The following is a 19,725-nucleotide window of genomic DNA, read 5'->3' as shown; positions in this document are numbered from 1 at the left end:
TAAGGCCTGGTACTAGCAAGAAGTTGCAGAAAATGTTTTGTTCATTTAATATAAGTTGTTTACAGATAAGAAATGCTCATTTGCTATAACTTTAAGAAAATGCTGAATCATCTACCATCACCCCACGTTATCGAAAAACCCCAGATGTTTTGGAAAGTCCAAGTCAAGCGTCAGAAGAAGCTTCACGAAAGATGAACAGATAACAATGGGAACATTGGACTCTGATTGGACAAGATATGGGGGCAGTGGGGGCTATTGGAAATCCCCCACTGAAGGGTATAAGAAGTCATGATAGAATCAGATAGAGTCAATTAGAATGTAAACAATTTGGAAATCTAATGTACAGCATTGTATTGTACATTGGTTCCCCACCGGTGTAATAAAAGCATATCAGATTTCTGTAAACAGGATCCAGGTGGTGTTCTTGCATAATTTAACACAATTTTGGGCCTGACATATAGACAAGAAGACATTTAAGAAATAGATTTACAAGCTGACTCAGAACATGAGCCATTGTTAACATATTGACATATTCAAAGACAACATATCTCGGAGCAAATTTTTCATGGGAGCATGCAGATGTATAATAAAATAACTTAGTAAAGTTAATATAAACAAATTAAACCTTAAGAAGACCAACATCAGACTCTTTTAAATTTGCCTACATATGTAACAGGCAGGAATCAATAGTAATTATTCCTAAAGCTTTTTATTAGGAACATTTGTGTGGGTGAGCATTTGGGGAACAGTGATCACAACATGGTCTCCTTTGAGATAATGCTGCAGAGACAGCGCTATAAGGGAGTAACTAAAACGCTCAATTTTAGACGTGCAGACTTTGCCAGTATAAGGGCATCTCTGCAATGTGTCAACTGGGAAAGGCTTTTCATGGGGTTAGACACAGAAGGAAAATGGAACATCTTTAAAACATTGCTTTGTAGGTATACGCAACAGTATATCCCCCTAGTAAGCAAGGAGAGGCATCGCAAAGCAAAACCTTTATGGCTGAATAAAAGTGTTATTGTCGAGGTTGGTAAGAAAAAACGTGCTTTTAGGGCATTCAAGTTAGCTGGGACAGCAGAAACTTTCATCAGGTACAAGGAAGCAAATAAAGCATGCAAAAAAGCTATCAGGCAAGCTAAAATAGAGATGGAAAGGGATATTGCTGCTAGGAGTAAAAAGAATCCAAAATTATTTTTTAATTATGTGAATAGTAAAAAAATGAAGCAAGAAGGGGTGGGAACTTTATTATCACGGGGGGGTACGTTGGTTGATGGAAACGGGGAAAAAGCTGAAATTTTGAACTCTTATTTTTCATCTGTCTATACATCTGAGGAGCCAGATAATGAAGGCTTCCCTTGTAATATGCCCAGTTCTAGTAATTTAGCTACTGACGCATGGGTCACTCGGGAGGAAATTCAAAAGAGACTTGAACATGTAAAGGTAAACAAAGGTCCAGGGCCGGATGGGATTCATCCCAGGGTATTAAATGAGCTGAGCGCTGTGATTGCCAAACCTCTTCACTTAATTTTTCAGGATTCATTGAGGTCTGGCATGGTGCCAAGAGACTGGCGGATTGCTAATGTGGTGCCGTTATTTAAAAAGGGATCCCGTTCTCAGCCTGAAAACTATAGGCCTGTTAGTCTGACATCAGTAGTAGGAAAACTTTTGGAAGGGGTAATAAGGGATAGGGTACTTGAATACATTGCAGTTCACAATACTATTAGTTTGTGCCAGCATGGTTTTATGCGTAACAGATCTTGCCAGACTAATTTAGTTGCCTTTTATGAGGAGGTGAGTAGGAACCTTGATGCTGGAATGGCAGTTGATGTCATCTACTTGGACTTTGCTAAAGCGTTTGATACAGTACCTCACAGAAGGTTAATGATCAAATTAAGGAATATTGGCCTAGAACATAATATTTGTAATTGGATAGAGAACTGGCTGAAGGATAGAGTACAAAGAGTGGTTGTAAATGGAACATTTTCTAATTGGACCAGTGTGGTTAGTGGAGTACCGCAGGGGTCAGTCCTTGGGCCTTTGCTGTTTAACTTGTTTATTAATGACCTGGAGGTGGGCATAGACAGTATTGTTTCTATTTTTGCTGATGACACTAAATTGTGCAAAACTATAAGTTCCATGCAGGATGCTGCCGCTTTGCAGAGCGATTTGACAAAATTAGATAACTGGGCAGCAAACTGGAAAATGAGGTTCAATGTTGATAAGTGCAAAGTTATGCACTTTGGTAGAAATAATATAAACGCAAACTATCTACTGAATGGTAGTGTGTTGGGGGTTTCCTTAATGGAGAAGGATCTAGGGGTTTTTGTTGATAACAAGTTGTCTAATTCCAGGCAGTGTCATTCTGTGGCTACTAAAGCAAATAAAGTGCTGTCTTGTATAAAAAAGGGCATTGACTCAAGGGATGAGAACATAATTTTGCCCCTTTATAGGTCCCTGGTAAGGCCTCACCTTGAGTATGCAGTGCAGTTTTGGGCTCCAGTCCTTAAGAAGGATATTAATGAGCTGGAGAGAGTGCAGAGACGTGCAACTAAACTGGTTAAGGGGATGGAAGATTTAAACTATGAGGTTAGACTGTCGAGGTTGGGGTTGTTTTCTCTGGAAAAGAGGCGCTTGCGAGGGGACATGATTACTCTGTACAAGTACATTAGAGGGGATTATAGGCAGTTGGGGGATGTTCTTTTTTCCCATAAAAACAATCAACGCACCAGAGGTCACCCCTTTAGATTAGAGGAACGGAGCTTCCATTTGAAGCAGCGTAGGTGGTTTTTCACGGTGAGGGCAGTGAGGTTATGGAATGCCCTTCCTAGTGATGTGGTAATGGCAGATTCTGTTAATGCCTTTAAGAGGGGCCTGGATGAGTTCTTGATCAATCAGAATATCCAAGGCTATTGTGATACTAATATCTACAGTTAGTACTAGTGGTTGTATTTATAGTTTATGTATGTGAGTATAGATTGGTAGGTGTGGGTTAGGTGTGCTGGGTTTACTTGGATGGGTTGAACTTGATGGACACAGGTCTTTTTTCAACCCTATGTAACTATGTAACTAACTAACTATGTAACTATGTATCATGCACAGTTTCCCATTCTGGAGTGAGTCTAAGGGGCACATTTACTATGGGTCGAATCCGAGTCCGAATGGAAAAAATTCGGATTGGAAACGAACGTTTTGCGACTTTTTCGTATTTTTTGCGATTTTTTCAGCGCCTTTACGACTTTTCGGAAATTATCGCGACTTTTTCGTTACCAATACGATTTGCGCGAAAAAACGCGAGTTTTTCATAGCCATTCCAAAAGTTGCGATTTTTTCGTAGCGTTAAAACTTAAAAGGCGCAACGTTTTGCGCAAGTTTTCACACTACGAAAAAATCTCAACTTTTTGCACAAGTTTTAACGCTACAAAAAAATCGCAACTTTCGGAATGGCTACGAAAAACTCGCGTTTTTCCGCAAAAATCGTATTGGTAACGAAAAAGTCGCGATAATTTTCCGAAAAAATCGCAAAATACCGATCATTACGAAAAAAACGCAATCGGACGCATTCGGCCCTTTCGTGAGTAAGTAAATGGGCCCCTAAGGCTTTTTTGCAGGAAGGTCTGCAATTGAATCTCCATTATCCAAACCCCATTCCTGAACCCCATTTCTTAGCTTCCTCAGGAGTATTTAGAATGAAAGTATTGCCATTTCTGGCTACAAACAGTTTTGTATGGAAACCCCACTTGCATTGTACATTGTTAGCTCTCAGACGTAAAGTAACTTCTGCAAATTCCTTTCTTTGAAATAGAGTAGCTGCTGACAAATCTGCAAAAATATGAATGCCATTATGAGCAGTAATCAGCCATGGATTTATGAAGGACAGGTCATGTCAGACCAATTTAATTGCTTTTTATGATGAGGTTAGTAAGAAGCTGGACAGTGGGGATGCAGTTGATGAGATCTATTTGGATTTTGCCAAAGCATTTGGCACTGTTCACCAAAAACGACTGCTTTCTAAACTAAGGTCTATTGGTCTTAGTGAAGTTGTTTGCACATGTATAGAAAACGGACTACAGGATCAGGTACAGAGGGCGGTTGTTAATGGTACATTCTCTACTTGGAGTAAGGGTTCTCAGTGGGGTCCCTCAGGGTTCTGTACTGGGTCCACTTTTGTTTAACTTCGTAAATGACTTAGGGGAAGGTATTATAAGCAATGTATCAGTGTTTGCAGAACACAAAACTCTGCAGACCAGTCAATTCTATCCAGGATGTGGCATCCTTGCAGCAGAATCTTGACAAACTGGCAATCTGGGCGGCTAAGTGGCAGATGAGATTTAATGTGGATAAATGTAGGGTTATGCACCTGGGATGTAAAAATATGCAAGCCACTTATACCCTTAATGGGACTGCACTAGGCAAATCAATAATGGAGAAGGACCTTGGAGTCCTTGTAGATAATAAACTTGGCTGTAGCAAGCATTGCCATGCAGCAACTGCAAGGGCAAACAAGGCTTTGAGCTATATTAAAAGGGGCATAGATTCACAGGAGGAGGGTATTATTCTTCCCCTTTACATAGCGCTGGTAAGGCCCCATCTACAATATTGCTGTTCAGACCAGTTTTGGTCTCCAGTACTCAAACGGGACATTATTGAATTAGAGAGGGTCAAGAGAAGGGCAACTAAGCTTGTAAAGGGTATGGAAAGTCTCAGTTATGAAGAAAGACTGGCCAAGCTGGGTCTGTTTACACTGGAGAAGAGGAGCTTAAGAGGTGACATGATAACTATGTATAAATATATAAGGGGATCATATAATAACCTCTCTAATGCTTTATTTACCAGTAGGTCCTTCCAACAGACACCACGGCACCCACTCCGTTTAGAAGGGAGGTTCAGTTTAAAAATTCGGAAAGGATTTTTTACTGTGAGAGCTGTGAAGTTGTGGAATTCCCTCCCCGAATCAGTTGTGCTGGCTGATACATTATATAGCTTTAAGAAGGGGTTGGATGGCTTCTTGGAAAGTGAGGGAATACAGAGTTATGGGAGATAGCTCTTAGTACAAGTTGATTCAGGGACTGGTCCAATTGCCATCTTGGAATCAGGAAGGAATTTTTTCCCCTCTGCTGCAAATTAGAGAGGATTCAGATGGGGTTTTATTGCCTTCCTCTGGATCAACTAGAAGTTAGGCAGGTTATATATAGGCATTATGGTTGAACGTGATGGACGTACGTCTTTTTTCTTACTAGGTTACTATGAATTGTGCTGGAAGATCTGTTGCATTTCTGTATTCTCTTATAAAAGCATCTTTTATATGATAGAAATGAAACTGTGCAATTGTGTCATGGGGTGCCATGTTTGGAGCATTGGGACTTTGGTAAACAATGTGGACGATGAAAGATTAATAAATGCTCTGGAGCTTGTGGTAATACTGTGGAGTTTTGAGGAAAAAATTCAAGTCTTGCCCTTTGATTTCCTCATAAATACCTCTGTAACATATGTTATTTTTGTGAGATCTATAACTTTTCTCTGTAGTGAGATTGTATCTTCCTCAAGAGTAATACAATTATCAATTATTTGATTATGAGCAGTGACTGTTTCCTCTGCCTTGTTCTCTAAATGAGCAATTCTCTCTCCTAACCCCCATATCTCTGCTTTGATATCTGACAGGGATTGTTTCAAATCAGACTGTAATGTAATGCAAAACATATTTAGTAATTCTTAAAGTTTACCTTCCGTAACAGATTGAGTGTTTTCCCCATTTTGTTCAGAGGTATTTGGGAAAATTGTATATGTTTGAAGAGCAGGAGCGGTGCTCGTGCCGCTTTTGGTGCCATTTTGTGAGGGCTCTGGCTGCTTCTCCTTTATTGCACTATTAGGCACTGTTAACTTTAGTGGAGCACAAACTTTCTTTGACCTGCCCATTGCTGACATGCTGAGGACACCCTCTAGACCCTGTGTAATTATAGTGTGCAGACCCGGCAGTACCTCAACTAAATTGAGTACCAGAGGTGGCTTTTTGGTAAATGGCCTGAGCCAAGGTCCTCACACTGCCTAATGGCAGAAACAGCCCTACTGGAAAGTAGGGTCAAATGCTCTGAAGCAAGCCATAGACATTTTCAGTACAAGTGCTTATAGTCTCTTCAATACATTAATATAATTTGTCATCACAAAATTACCCAACATGAAATTCCACAACCTTACTGCCCTTACCGTGAGCCACCTTAGCCACTTCAAATGAAAATGCATTTCCTCAAGTCCAGGGGCGCTGCTGCAGCAGTACCCCACAAGTTATCAGGGGCGGCAAAATGCCACTCTTGGCAACTAATTTCTGTCTTTTAAACTTGAAATTCAGCTCTTTTAGTGCAGGGAGTTGCAGGGGAGGAGCATCTATGAGAAAAATATGGATTATAAAAAAAGAATCCATAGCTCCTCTGTTTTAGGGTTCACACCCTCATAAATCACATATTGGTTATGAGGAGGTTCGAGGAGGCTCTGCCGAGGTCTGATCCCAGAATCTCCTGGTTGTTGGCTGCTCTCCCTAACTATTCAGCCAGGAAAGCAACAGTGTTTGTTACATGTTTTTGATGCTGGATACACATCAATGCAACTGACCAAGCCCTTGTGGCTCAGTAGGTTAACACAATCACAGTTCAGCACATAGTCTTAAGTTTGATTCCCCACAGATCCTGACAATGGTGGGTGCAAAATTTGATTGGCTTTTGTTGGCTCCTCCCATATTTGGTCATCCAACAAATGTCACTGTTTCAATCTTATCCCTTATTACCCCTCTAAAAGCGTTCCCACAACTGATGTGAAACTAAAAACCTTACATAATTTTCAGGCTGAGCATGTGATCCTTTTTTGAATAAAAGCACGACAATAACAATTCACCAATTTCTTGGCATTGCCAAAACTCAAGAAATCCTGCAAAATTAAGTAGTGATGCTGAGAGGAATACCATCTAGACCCAGACCTTCATTTACTTTTACATTTACTTTTTTCTCTGGATTTTCCCTCCTGAGGCACCCATCTATCAATGTTACTGAACTATATTAACTAGTTCCTTTGTGTAAACAGACAAAAAAAAATTCGTTTTCTTCTCTGGAAAAGTGGCGCTTGCGAGGGAACATGATTACTCTGTACAAGTACATTAGAGGGGATTATAGGCAGATAGGGGATGTTGAGTTTTCCCATTAAAGCGATCAATGTACCAGAGCCCACCCCTTTAGATTAGATGAACGGAGCTTTCATTTGAAGCAGCGTAGGTGGTTTTTCATGGTGAGGGCAATAAGGTTGTGGAATACCCTTTCTAGTGGTGTGGTAATGGCAGATTCTGTTAATGCCTTTAAGAGGGGCCTGAATTAGTTCTTGAACAAGAATAGGATATAAGGCTATTGTGACACTAATATCTACAGTTGGTTTTAGTGGTTGTATATATAGTTTATGTATGTGATATTATAGATTCGTAAGTATAGGTTGTGTGTGCTGGGTTTACTTGGAAGGGTTGAACTTGATGGACTCTGGTCTTTTTTCAATCCTATGTAACTATGTACTATGTATGTCAACCAATTTACCTTCCCCGCTTCATTTTATTTTATTTTATTCTGTTTGCTTTCATATGCTTATTTGACTGTATCCTAAAAAAAGTCTCAGATGTCCCAGGTAACTTGAAGGATATGTTTTTTTGCTACCAACACTAATGGTGCTGTCAAACAGATATAATTTAAGACAGCAGGCAATGTTAACGTTTTGAGTATCCACTCCCTTTATCAAGCCCTAATTGTCTAAAAAGCCCATCACAACACTTTATAGCAAGCATAAGGTCATATGATCATATGATATGATAAGTGTCTTGCAAAGACTTTGTATCTATGTGTCTGAATAAGCCGTTTAAAACGTACTGTAATAGCTGCAGTTCACACAGAGGCATCTGAGAAAGTTTTTTTATTGCAGACTATTACCAAAAATTACTTACTCATAAGAAACTAAAGGGTTGATTCACTAAAGTGCGATAAAATGAGCGCTATTTATAGCATGCGCTAAAAATTTTATTGCGTCTTATTTTTCGTGTCTTAACACGATTCACTAAAAAGGATATTGGCTGTTTGCGTTATTTTAGTCACGAAGACTATTTTTGTGCGGTATTTGACGCAACACGCGCTAATTAACGCAACTTATCGCGTGCACGCCATATTAGCCATACACACCATTACGTTCGTAAAACTACTTTTTTGAAAATGACCATTTCCCTGCAAACTGGAGGCTACATCACTCTAGGGCCAACAAATACTTGAATAAATCACACTTCAAAGTCCATATTGTGTTGCCAGAAGCTTATGAACTGTACTTTTCTATAATAACCGCCTGCCCCAAGTAGGTGTTAATTTTCGCATAGACTAATGTGATATTTAGCGTGTCTAAGTGCTTGTGAATCATGCGTTAGTATTATTTCTGCGTGAGAATTAACACAATGCGGTAAAATTAACGCATTTGGTTGCGCACTATTTAACGCACACGATATGCGACTTAACGCATGTGATAATACTTTAGGGAATCACGTGTTTTTTTCACGTCAATTTTAACGCAAAAAAGCATGCGATAAGCATTATTGCACTTTAGTGAATCAACCCTTATAAGTGAAACAAATAAGCCATGTTATTTTCAAACAGTTAATAGTAGATTTAAATTTATGGAAGTCTCTTCCCGTATCCTGGGGTGGGAGAGTCTACATTCTAAAAATTAGAATTCTTACTTAGAACTATTCCTGCAGCTCCAAAACAGCTTATTGTCAAGTTGCAAATAACTTGTCAATGATTGTGTATTGGGCTCTAAACAGCCAAATCAGGCACAAAATGTAATAACCACACACAGATCATTGGGTGTGTTTTACACCTTCAGTAATATTATATTGCTGTTCAAACTGACCAGTTAATAAATGGTTTATAAGCGCAAACCCGCCTAAACTGTTAAATTAAACAAATACTAAGCAACTGACTTTATGGGAGACTTCCTATGATATTTAAGTATATAAAAAGCCTACAAATCATCCCATCTTACAGAGATCCTTGACTACAGCTTGAAAAATTAAGATTTGGTGTATATAAATGAATCGGAAGATATACTGTGAACTAACACCAACTTTTTCAGGGATAAGGGTGCAGGCAAGAGGTGTATTTTGACTCGGCTTCCTGCATTTTCTACAACCCGGAGCCCGCAATACGAGAAGTGTGCATCTACCCGAAGAGGAAGGGTAAACGGAACGACCATTAGAGCCCCTTACTGAATACAATATTGGGCTTCAGCCTCACCTCAGCCACTCGTGATGAGTCCAACAAGCAGAGCTGGTAAGTGCAGTAAAGCTAAACCCCTACGCTACCTTATCACATGACAACAGGTAGGTAGCATTTGTCAATCCTTCCAAGTGGGTGCTGGATGTACTACACGACTCTAACGCGGAGCCTACTTGTTGCATTACACATCTGCAGGAGAGGTATATGTAACATGTGCATTGTTCATTGAGACTAGAGGTATAGAGGGGACTAGTGGTGCCCCTGAAGTCCCCTTGATGCGCGAACAGAACATAGCACAGTGAAGCGGTGGAGGAAGTGCATTAGGGCATGGGCCTATGCAGCTCACTGACTGAGATCCTTCGAGCCGCTGCAAATGCATTAAGCCCAACCGGGAATGCATCCACCTTGACCATGCACCAGCCATTAACCTGCATTAATCCCCCAGAGCAGTGCTGTCCAACTGGCGGCCTGTGACATCCCTCTGTGTGGCCCCCCAACTGTCTGCCTGCTTTGATGGCTTACCTTTGTGTACGCTTTAAATGGTATCAGTATTGAGATTAACGGCCCCCCTACAGATTCAGGCTGCAATTCCCCTGTATTGTTTAAACATGTAATCCCCTGTACTGTTCACACTTTTTAATCCCTGCATTGTTCACACCTCAGGCTCAGGCTGGAATCACCCACATTGTTCACTTCTTCACACCTCAAACAGACTGTAGGAACAGTGCCAGCATTGTGTCACTGTATGTACTGTGTTTGGCACATACAGGCAGCATAGGGCAGACAGAGCATGGCACACACAGACAGCATAGGCAGAGTATGGCACACACAGACAGCATAGGGCAGGCAGAGTATGGCAGACACAGGCAGCATAGGGCAAGCAGAGTATGGCACACACAGGCAGAGTACTTCAGGCAGAACTGCTTTCAGATAATCTATTGTTTCTCCTACTCCTATGTAACTGGAGGAGTCCCAAGCCAGACTTGGATTTCTTTCTATTGAGTGCTATTCTGATATCAACTAGGAGCTGCTATTTTGCTACCTTGCCACACTGTTCTGCTGGTCAGCTGCTGTGGGCGGGGCAAACGGAGGTTCAACAGCTCAGCGTGTGTGAAGTTTATCAGGGCACAAGTCACGTGGCTGTCACATCCTGGGAAATGAAAAATATGGCTAGCCCCATGTGAAATTTCCCAATTAAATATAAAAAAAAAAAAGTTTTTTGAAAAATGTTTGAACCTCTATAAGTTTGACTGCAAAGCGAGTGTGGGAGCTGCTAAGCGAGTGTTGCATGTAATCTAAGTGTTGCATGTGAATTAAGTGTTTAGAAAGCGTTAAAAACAAAAAGGCCTTTGAAACTAAAAAGGCACTATACAAGGGATTGCACTCGGGAGACTAAGTACCCAGTCGCAATATGAGTTGCAGTATGATTGCTGGTGTGACTCTTGTTGTGCATGGTGTGCATCGTCGCATGTATGTTGTCCTGGAGCAGCAGTTCCATGCAGCATTTACTTGTGAGAGATGCAGGTGGGTTTTCCTCTTGGAATCGGAGGTGCAGAATCTAAAGGGGGGAACTAGCAGCACTGAGGGCAGCTGTAAACATGGGGGAGAACAGGAGGCTCACTGAGCAACCACTGGCAGGGGCCGGTGTAGTGGGGGGTGGAGAAGGGACAGTGGAGGTTAATAAGGGAGACAGGTTTGTAACAGTTAAGAGGGGCAGTAGGGGACACAAGGGTAGGGGGGCTGGTTCACAGCTTGTACAAACCAACAGATTTGCCGCTTTAGGTGAAGATGCTGGGGAAGACAGCTCTGAGCTAGCATGTATGGAGCAGGCCGACTCTCAGAGCACCCTGGGACCCGGCACCTCTAATACAGGTGGGGGGGAATAGTGTTAGGAAGGGAAGGCAGGCTATAGTTGTAGGGGATTCAATTATTAGAAAGGCGGATAGGGTAATTTGTCACAAAGACCCTACATGCCGAACTGTGTGTTGCTTGCCTGGTGCTAGGGTTCGGCATGTGGTGGAACGAGTGGACAAATTGTTAGGAGGGGCTGGGGAAGACCCGGCGGTCTTGGTACACATAGGTACCAATGACAAAGTTAGAGGGGGGGGGGGGGGAAGTACTCAAGAACGATTTTAAAAAGCTAGGCGAGAAGTTGAGGGCGAGGACTTCCAAGGTAATTTTCTCAGAGGTATTACCTGTGCCACGAGCAACGTTAAGAAGGCAGTGGGAGCTTAGGGAGATAAATGCATGGCTGAGAGATTGGTGCAGGCAGGAGGGCTTTGGGTTTCTGGAGAACTGGGCTGATTTCTCAATCGGCTACAGGCTCTTTGCCAGGGATGGGCTGCACCTCAATGATGATGGGACAGCTGCTTTGGGGGAGAAGATGGCTAGAGGGTTGGAGGAGATTTTAAACTATGAGTGGGGGGGGGGGGGGGGGGGGGGGGGGGGGGGGGGGGAGGGAGGGTGCAGCGGGAAATTCTGTGGTAGACAGGATAGATGAGGTAGTGGGAATAGTAAGGGAAAATGGGGGAGGAGACTTGCTTCGGGATACTGATAATGGCAGGGAGGCCCATAAGTTGTTTACACATCATTCTCATGCCGGAACCAGTATTAAATGTATGTTTACCAATGCAAGAATTCTGCCTGGTAAAATGGGAGAGCTGGAGGTGCTGGCGTTGGAGCGGAAATATGATGTGATTGGTGTTGCTGAAACTTGGTTGAATGAGTCTCATGACTGGGCAGTTAATATTGGGGGTTATACATTGTTTCGGAGGGAAAGGGGCAATAGAAAAGGAGGAGGGGTGTGTCTGTTCGTTAAGCAGGAATTAAAAGCAAATATGAAAGAGGAAGTGATGGGGTTAACAGAGGGAGCTGAATCCTTATGGGTTGAGCTTCTCACAGATAGTAAAGAATCTACCAAACTAATTGTAGGGGTATGCTATAGACCCCCTAATGTAAGCGAAGAGGAGGAGGCCCAGTTCCTGTTGCAAATAGAAAAGGCTGCTAGTTTGGGGCAAGTAATAATAATGGGGGATTTTAATTACCCTGATATTGACTGGAGTAATAGTACTGCCAGGACAGTAAATGGGAACAATTTTATAAACTTTCTGCATGACAACTTTATGTCACAGGTTGTTGAGGAGCCAACCAGGAACCATGCTATACTGGATCTAGTGATCTCTAATGACCCAGAACATATAGCAAATGTGCAAGTGGTTGAACCCCTGGGTAATAGTGATCATAATGTTATTTCATTTGATGTTTGGTGCAGGAAACAAATTTACACGGGGACAACAAAGACAATGAATTTTAGGAAGGCAAATTTTAGCTCCTTAAGGGCAGCACTTCAGGGCAGTAGGTTTTCTGATAAAAACACAGAGCAGAAATGGTTGTCATTTAAAATGATATTAAATCATTACTGTTCTCAATTTATTCCATTAATAAGAAAAGTAGAAGTGTTAAGAATCACCCTATGTGGCTTAACTCTGAGGTAAAGAAGTTAATAGGGAAAAAAAGGAAAGCTTTTAAGAAATATAAGTCAGAGGGGACAGTAGCTGTGTTTAATGAATATAAACACTATAACAAGTGTTGTAAAACAGCAATCCGGAAGGCAAAGATGGAAAATGAGGAGCGCATCGCGGCAGAGGCCAAGACAAACCCCAAAAAGTTTTTTAAGTATATTAATAGTAAAAAGATGCAGGTTGAGGGTGTGGCCCCATTGAGTTATAGTAACAATATGGTTACAGCGGATACAGAAAAGGCAGCTGTGCTTAACCAGTTCTTTTCTTCTGTGTATACAGTAGAGGAGCCAGAGTGCCAAGTCCCACCCAATAGCTGCACTGTTGCCTCAGCTCCAACTACACAGTGGTTACATAGTTACATAGTTACATAGGGTTGAAAAAAGACCAGTGTCCATCAAGTTCAACCCATCCAAGTAAACCCAGCACACTTAACCCACACCTACCAATCTATACACTCACATACATACACTATATATACAACCACTAGTACTAACTGTAGATATTAGTATCACAATAGCCTTGGATATTCTGATTGATCAAGAACTCATCCAGGCCCCTCTTAAAGGCATTAACAGAATCTGCCATTACCACATCACTAGGAAGGGCATTCCATAACCTCACTGCCCTCACCGTGAAAAACCACCTACGCTGCTTCAAATGGAAGCTCCTTTCCTCTAATCTAAAGGGGTGACCTCTGGTGCGCTGATTGTTTTTATGGGAAAAAAGAACATCCCCCAACTGCCTATAATCCCCTCTAATGTACTTGTACAGAGTAATCATGTCCCCTCGCATGCGCCTCTTTTCCAGAAAAAACAACCCCAACCTCGACAGTCTCACCTCATAGTTTAAATCTTCCATCCCCTTAAAGGGGACCCGTCACCTTAAGAAATAATTCCAAATTGTTTTCTATTGTGTTTGTCAAGCAAAATAAACTTTACTTACACTATATAAATTATTTGAATCTTATTTTCTTCAGCCTAGGAATTCACAATTGCAGCAAGCAGGCAGGTGCCATTTTGAGGACACTCTTATCAAAGCAGGCATTGCATCCTGCCAAAATCTTGTTTCTGTGCCAGTATGGGGGGATCTGATACAAATGCCAATGCACTGGTTACAAAATAAAATGGCTAGGAGGGAGGGGGAATGTGAGGAGTGCAACAACATCTAAGAAGTTCTGAATTGAAAGTGAAAGTAACTGTCTGTCCCACCTCTATGCCTAAGGCATAGAGGCAGGGCAGACAATATATGATTGACAGCTGGGATTTTTAAATGCTTTTATAATAGGTATGGATGTGTTAATGAAAAAATGATTTTGAGTTTGATGTTCAATTTGAAAATGGCTTTTATTATACAGCTTTTTATGTCTGGGTGACAGGTCCACTTTAACCAGTTTAGTTGCACGTCTCTGCACTTTCTCCAGCTCATTAATATCCTTCTTAAGGACTGGAGCCCAAAACTGCACTGCATACTCAAGGTGAGGCCTTACCAGGGACCTATAAAGGGGCAAAATTATGTTCTCATCCCTTGAGTCAATGCCCTTTTTTATACAAGACAGCACTTTATTTGCTGTAGTAGCCACAGAATGACACTGCCTGGCATTAGACAACTTGTTATCAACAAAAACCCCTAGATCCTTCTCCATTAAGGAAACCCCCAACACACTGGTTGGCACAGGATATGGTGCTTAAAGGGTTACACAAGGTAAATGTAAACAAGGCACCTGGGCCAGATGGAATACACCCTCTGGTACGGAGAGAGCTAGGGTCAGAATTACAGTGGCCCTTGTTTCGGATATTCTCAGACTCGCTTTCATCAGGTATGGTACCTACGGATTGGAAGAAGGTGAATGTCATTCCTATATTTAAAAAGGGAGTAAGATCTCAGCCTGGCAATTATAGGCCTGTAAGTTTGACATCCGTGGTGGGCAAGTTATTTGAAAGCTTGTTAAGGGATCATATACAAAATTATGTACTGGAGAATGGCATTATGAGCAGTAATCAGCATGGCTTTATGAAGGACAGGTCATGTCAGACCAATTTAATTGCTTTTTATGATGAGGTAAGTAAGAAGCTGGACAGTGGGGATGCAGTAGATATAATCTATTTAGATTTTGCCAAAGCATTTGATACCGTTCCTCACAAACGACTGCTTTCTAAACTAAGGTCTATTGGTCTTAGTGAAGTCGTTTGCACATGGATAGAAAACTGGCTACAGGATCGGGTACAGAGGGTGGTTGTTAATGGTACATTCTCTACTTGGAGTCCCTCAGGGTTCTGTACTGGGTCCATTTTTGTTTAATTTGTTCATAAATGACTTAGGGAAGGGTATTATAAGTAATGTATCAGTGTTTGCAGATGATACAAAACTCTGCAGACCAGTCAATTCTATCCAGGATGTGGCATCCTGCAGGATGCAGGATCTTGGCCAACTGGTAATCTGGGCGGCTAAGTGGCAGATGAGATTTAATGTGGATAAATGTAAGGTCATGCACATGGGATGTAAAAATATGCAAGCCCCGTATACCCTTAATGGGACTGAACTAGGCAAATCCATAATGGAGAAGGACCTTGGAGTCCTTGTAGATAATAAACTTGGCTGTAGCAAGCAATGCCAGGCAGCAGCTGCAAGGGCAAACAAGGTTTTGAGCTGTATTAAAAGGGGTATAAATTCACGGGAGGAGGGGGTTATTCTTCCCCTTTGCAGAGCACTGGTAAGGCCCCATATAGAATATGCTGTTCAGTTCTGGTCTCCAGTGCTCAAACGGGACATGATTGAGTTAGAGAGGGTGCAGAGAAGGGCAACTAAGCTGGTTAAGGGTATGGAAAGTCTCAGTTATGAAAAAAGACTGGCCAAGTTGGGTCTGTTTACGCTGGAGAAGAGGCGCTTAAGGGGTGACATGATAACTATGTATAAATATATAAGGGGATCATATAATAACCTTTCTAATGTTTTATTTACCAGTAGGTCCTTCCAACGGACACGAGGGCACCCACTCCGTTTAGAAGAAGGGAGGTTCCGTTTAAATATTCGGAAAGGATTTTTTACTGTGAGAGCTGTGAAGTTGTGGAGTTCCCTCCCCGAATCAGTTGTACTGGCTGATACACTATATAGCTTTAAGAAGGTGCTGGATGGATTCTTAGCAAGTGAGGGAATACAGGGTTATGGGAGATAGCTCTTAGTACAAGTTGATCCAGGGACTGGTCCGATTGCCATCTTGGAGTCAGGAAAAATTTTTTTCCCCTCTGCGGCAAATTAGAGAGGCTTCAGATGGGGTTTTTTTGCCTTCCTCTGGATCCTCTGGATCAACTAGAAGTTAGGCAGGTTATATATAGGCATTATGGTTGAACGTGATGGACGTATGTCTATTTTCAACCCAACTTACTATGTTACTATGTATTTCAATGCAGGATTCTGTTGAGGAAGCTCTATTGACTGATGCCTTTTAAAAAAAAAAAAAAAAAAAAAAAACAACCATGACAGTATTTCTTTAGGGTAGAAAATCAGAGCTTTGTTAATGTGATTTTTTGTGTATTTCCACTCCTGGAACAAGATTTAGAGCTCTAAAAACAAAAAAATTCAATAGCAGTGATATAGGAAATTTATACCAGAAAAATATTTTATGGACAAAAATTCTCATGTCGCTGGCACACACCAATATTATTTTATGGAGATTTTGGACTTCTATAGATTAAAAACTCAGAAGTAAATTGCTGCATTTTCAAAGCACTACAGCAAAATACAGCATACTTCCAGGCAAACATCGTGGGACATTAGGTTTACTACAGGAAACCATACATTTTTGAAAAGTACACATTCTACCAAATCCAAAATGGGTAACCATGAAAAGCAACACTTTTCTGAACAAAATTTCTGAAAATTCTTAAAAAAAAAAAAATTTGCCTCAAAGCTTCTGCTTTCAAGCATTTTATCTCCCACATTGCATTAGGACCAAGAGAAATTACCAAAGTATCTGGCATTTAGAGACCTCAAAATAAAGTTTGTGCATACATATTTCATGGCATACCAAAAACATTCGGCTACCAAAAACACACCGCCTGATTTATGTGTGGTAAAATTGGGAAATAAGTCATATTTTCAGAAAATACACATTCTGACAAATGGGTAAATGTGGCTTGCATTTTACCTCATTATATACCCCACATTTTGTAACATACCAACATAAAACATCCTAAATATGAACACCAGGGATCTACTGAATGGTTTGATGCCCAATATGCATCAATTTACCAATCTATTTTGCGTACAGAGGCACCCATATGGATACATAGACAAAATTTCCATGGGCACAAACAAGTAACAAAAGAAGAACACAAAATGCAATAAAATCACGCAATCAATCTGGTGTCTAGGGTTCAATTTGCCCTAGCAACCAGGCAGTGGTACACACAAAAAAGAGACCCCCTTGTAGGTAGACCTATTATCGCTGGTATTACCTCACTAGGAGAAAATTGATGTGAATTTGTGAACTATTTCTTACAACCTCTTCTACTCAGACTTCCAAGTTATCTAAAAGATAGTGGACACCTTATACACGCTTTAAACACCTTTATCTGGAATAATGATAAATACAAATGGGCATCTATTGATGTAGTATCCCTTTACTCATGTATTCCACATCATTTAGGCTTAGAAGCAATTCAATACCATCTCACTCACTATAGCACTTATAATGAAAATCTGATCACTTTTATGTTAAGTGGCATTCAATTTTTACTTACTCATAATTATTTTATTTTTGATAATAAATATTACTTACAAAGCTGTGGCACCGCAATAGAAGCAAAATTTGCACCTTCCTATGCAAATCTCTTTCTAGGATGGTGGGAAGAGAAACATATATCTTTAATAACAATAATTTTCAATCACTTTTTGAATACTATGGTCGTTATATTGACTATATCATAGTGATATGGTCAGGTACCATAGATCAGTTCAAAGATTTCATTTCTGTAATAAACACTAATACTTATAACCTAAATTTCACTTTTGAATTTAATCCCTCTTCTCTTAATTACTTGGACATCACTCTTTCATCTGAAGAACACAATGTAATCACAACAATCTTAAGAAAAGAATGTGCTGCTAACACAATACTTAATGCCACCTCTAGTCACCCTAATAATTTAATTAATAACATCCCATACAGCCAATTCCTGTGCCTTAAGCGCATTTGCTCTAAGGGCTCTGGTACACGGGGAGATTAGTCGCCCGCGGCAAAACTCCCTGCTCGCGGGCGACTAATCTCCCCGAGTTGCCTTCCCTCTGCCATCCCACCGGCGAACATGTAAGTCGCCGGCGGGATGGCAGACGCGGCGGCGCGATTTCGGGAAATCGCCGAAAAAGACTCGCGAGTCTTTTTCGGCGATTTGCGCGAAATCGCGCCGCCGCGTCTGCCATCCCGCCGGCGACTTACATGTTCGCCGGTGGGATGGCAGAGGGAAGGCAACTCGGGGAGATTAGTCGCCCGCGAGCAGGGAGTTTTGCCGCGGGCGACTAATCTCCCCGTGTACCAGAGCCCTAAAGAAAAAAATTTCTTTTGGAAATCTAGGGACTTCTTTCAGAGACTGAAAGGCTTGATTGAGGATATATCCGTTGCATAACCTCTCTTTTAGAGAGCAGCTTCTACTCATAGATTGGATCTTTTTAACAGATACAAGACAAAAAAATGATACAAGAACAACTCTTACTACAAATGTACCCTGTGCACAAAAATACAGACAAATACTCGAAGAATAAGGATGATCGGAGGAAATTCTCTCAGATGTTATCATAAGTACTTACTTATAGTCCTCAATATAAAGAGATTAAAAAGATCATTGATAAAAATTTGGGAATTCTTAAAGCTGATCCTACACTTAGACAAATTTTAGACAACGGATTCAATTATGTAAAAAGAAAGACTGAGACTATTGGTAAAAGACTTTCTCCAAGTTTAATTCAATCTAATAAACCTTCAACCACTTGGTTATCTATAAAAGAAACATATAGATGCGGCGCTTAGCACTGTATTACATGTAATTATATACAAAAAACCCAATCCTTCACTTCCACAGTTACAAATAAGACATACAATATTGTTCATCATATTAACTGTAACACTAAATACGTCATATTTATTGATGTGGAAAAAATGTGGAAAACAATATGTCAGCCAAACAAGTAGGAAACTAAAAGAGCGTATTAGAGAACATATCCTTAATATTACTGATGTAAATAGACACAAAACAGTTGCTAGACATTTGTCTGACTGTTCCAGTAGAGCTCTTACTAACCTCTCAGTTATTGGAATTGATAGAGTATACCCTGACCCCCGTGGTGGGGACATTATAAAAGCACTAATAAAAAAAGAAACCAAATTGATCTTTTACTTACGCAAGAGACAACCGGAAGGACTCAACTATGACTATGACGTTTCATTAATGTTATCTAATGTCCTTTAATAGATTTATCTTTATATAAATTATTCTAGAAATCTACCTGATGTATATATAGACATTCTTTATATACTTTATTCTTGTATTTACCCTTTTGTTCATATAACTTTCTAAAGACTTGGATTAGCACTAGTTAAACATTAGGCTTATGTTTACACATTAAATGCCCCCCCCCCTTTTTTTTATCTTGCTTCTGTAATTATCTACTAATTACACAGCTTTTTTACAATTGGTATGTACAGGTATGGGATCCCTTTTCCGGAAACCCATTATCCAGAAAGCTCCGAATTACTGAAAGCCCGTCTCCCATAGACTCCATTTTAATCAAATAATATAAAATTTTAAAACTGATTTCCTTTTTCTCTGTAGTAATAAAACAGTACCTTGTAATTGATCCCAACTAAAATATAATTAATCCTTATTGAATGCAAAACAATCCTATGTGGTTTAATTAATGTTTTATTG

At 40.6% G+C, this 19,725-nt stretch overlaps 1 protein-coding gene and 1 long non-coding RNA gene across 3 annotated transcripts in view; one reads left to right on the top strand and one right to left on the bottom strand.

Moving 5' to 3' along the window:
* LOC105948383 overlaps positions 1-19,725 on the top strand; it is a 52,919-nt gene that overhangs the window by 5,980 nt on the left and 27,214 nt on the right. Inside the window, exon 2 of the long non-coding RNA XR_004221286.1 lies at positions 9,142-9,338. This is a non-coding gene — a long non-coding RNA (uncharacterized LOC105948383). The remainder of the gene's footprint in view (positions 1-9,141; positions 9,339-19,725) is intronic.
* taf11 (TATA-box binding protein associated factor 11) overlaps positions 1-19,725 on the bottom strand; it is a 103,292-nt gene that overhangs the window by 78,721 nt on the left and 4,846 nt on the right. The gene's annotated exons all lie outside the window — the stretch shown is intronic.

The sequence above is a fragment of the Xenopus tropicalis genome, chromosome 2, assembly GCF_000004195.4.
Source record: "Xenopus tropicalis strain Nigerian chromosome 2, UCB_Xtro_10.0, whole genome shotgun sequence".
NCBI classification, from domain to species: Eukaryota; Metazoa; Chordata; class Amphibia; order Anura; family Pipidae; genus Xenopus; species Xenopus tropicalis.
Note: the sequence above shows the minus strand (reverse complement) of the source record. Positions and strands in the feature narration are given on the sequence as shown.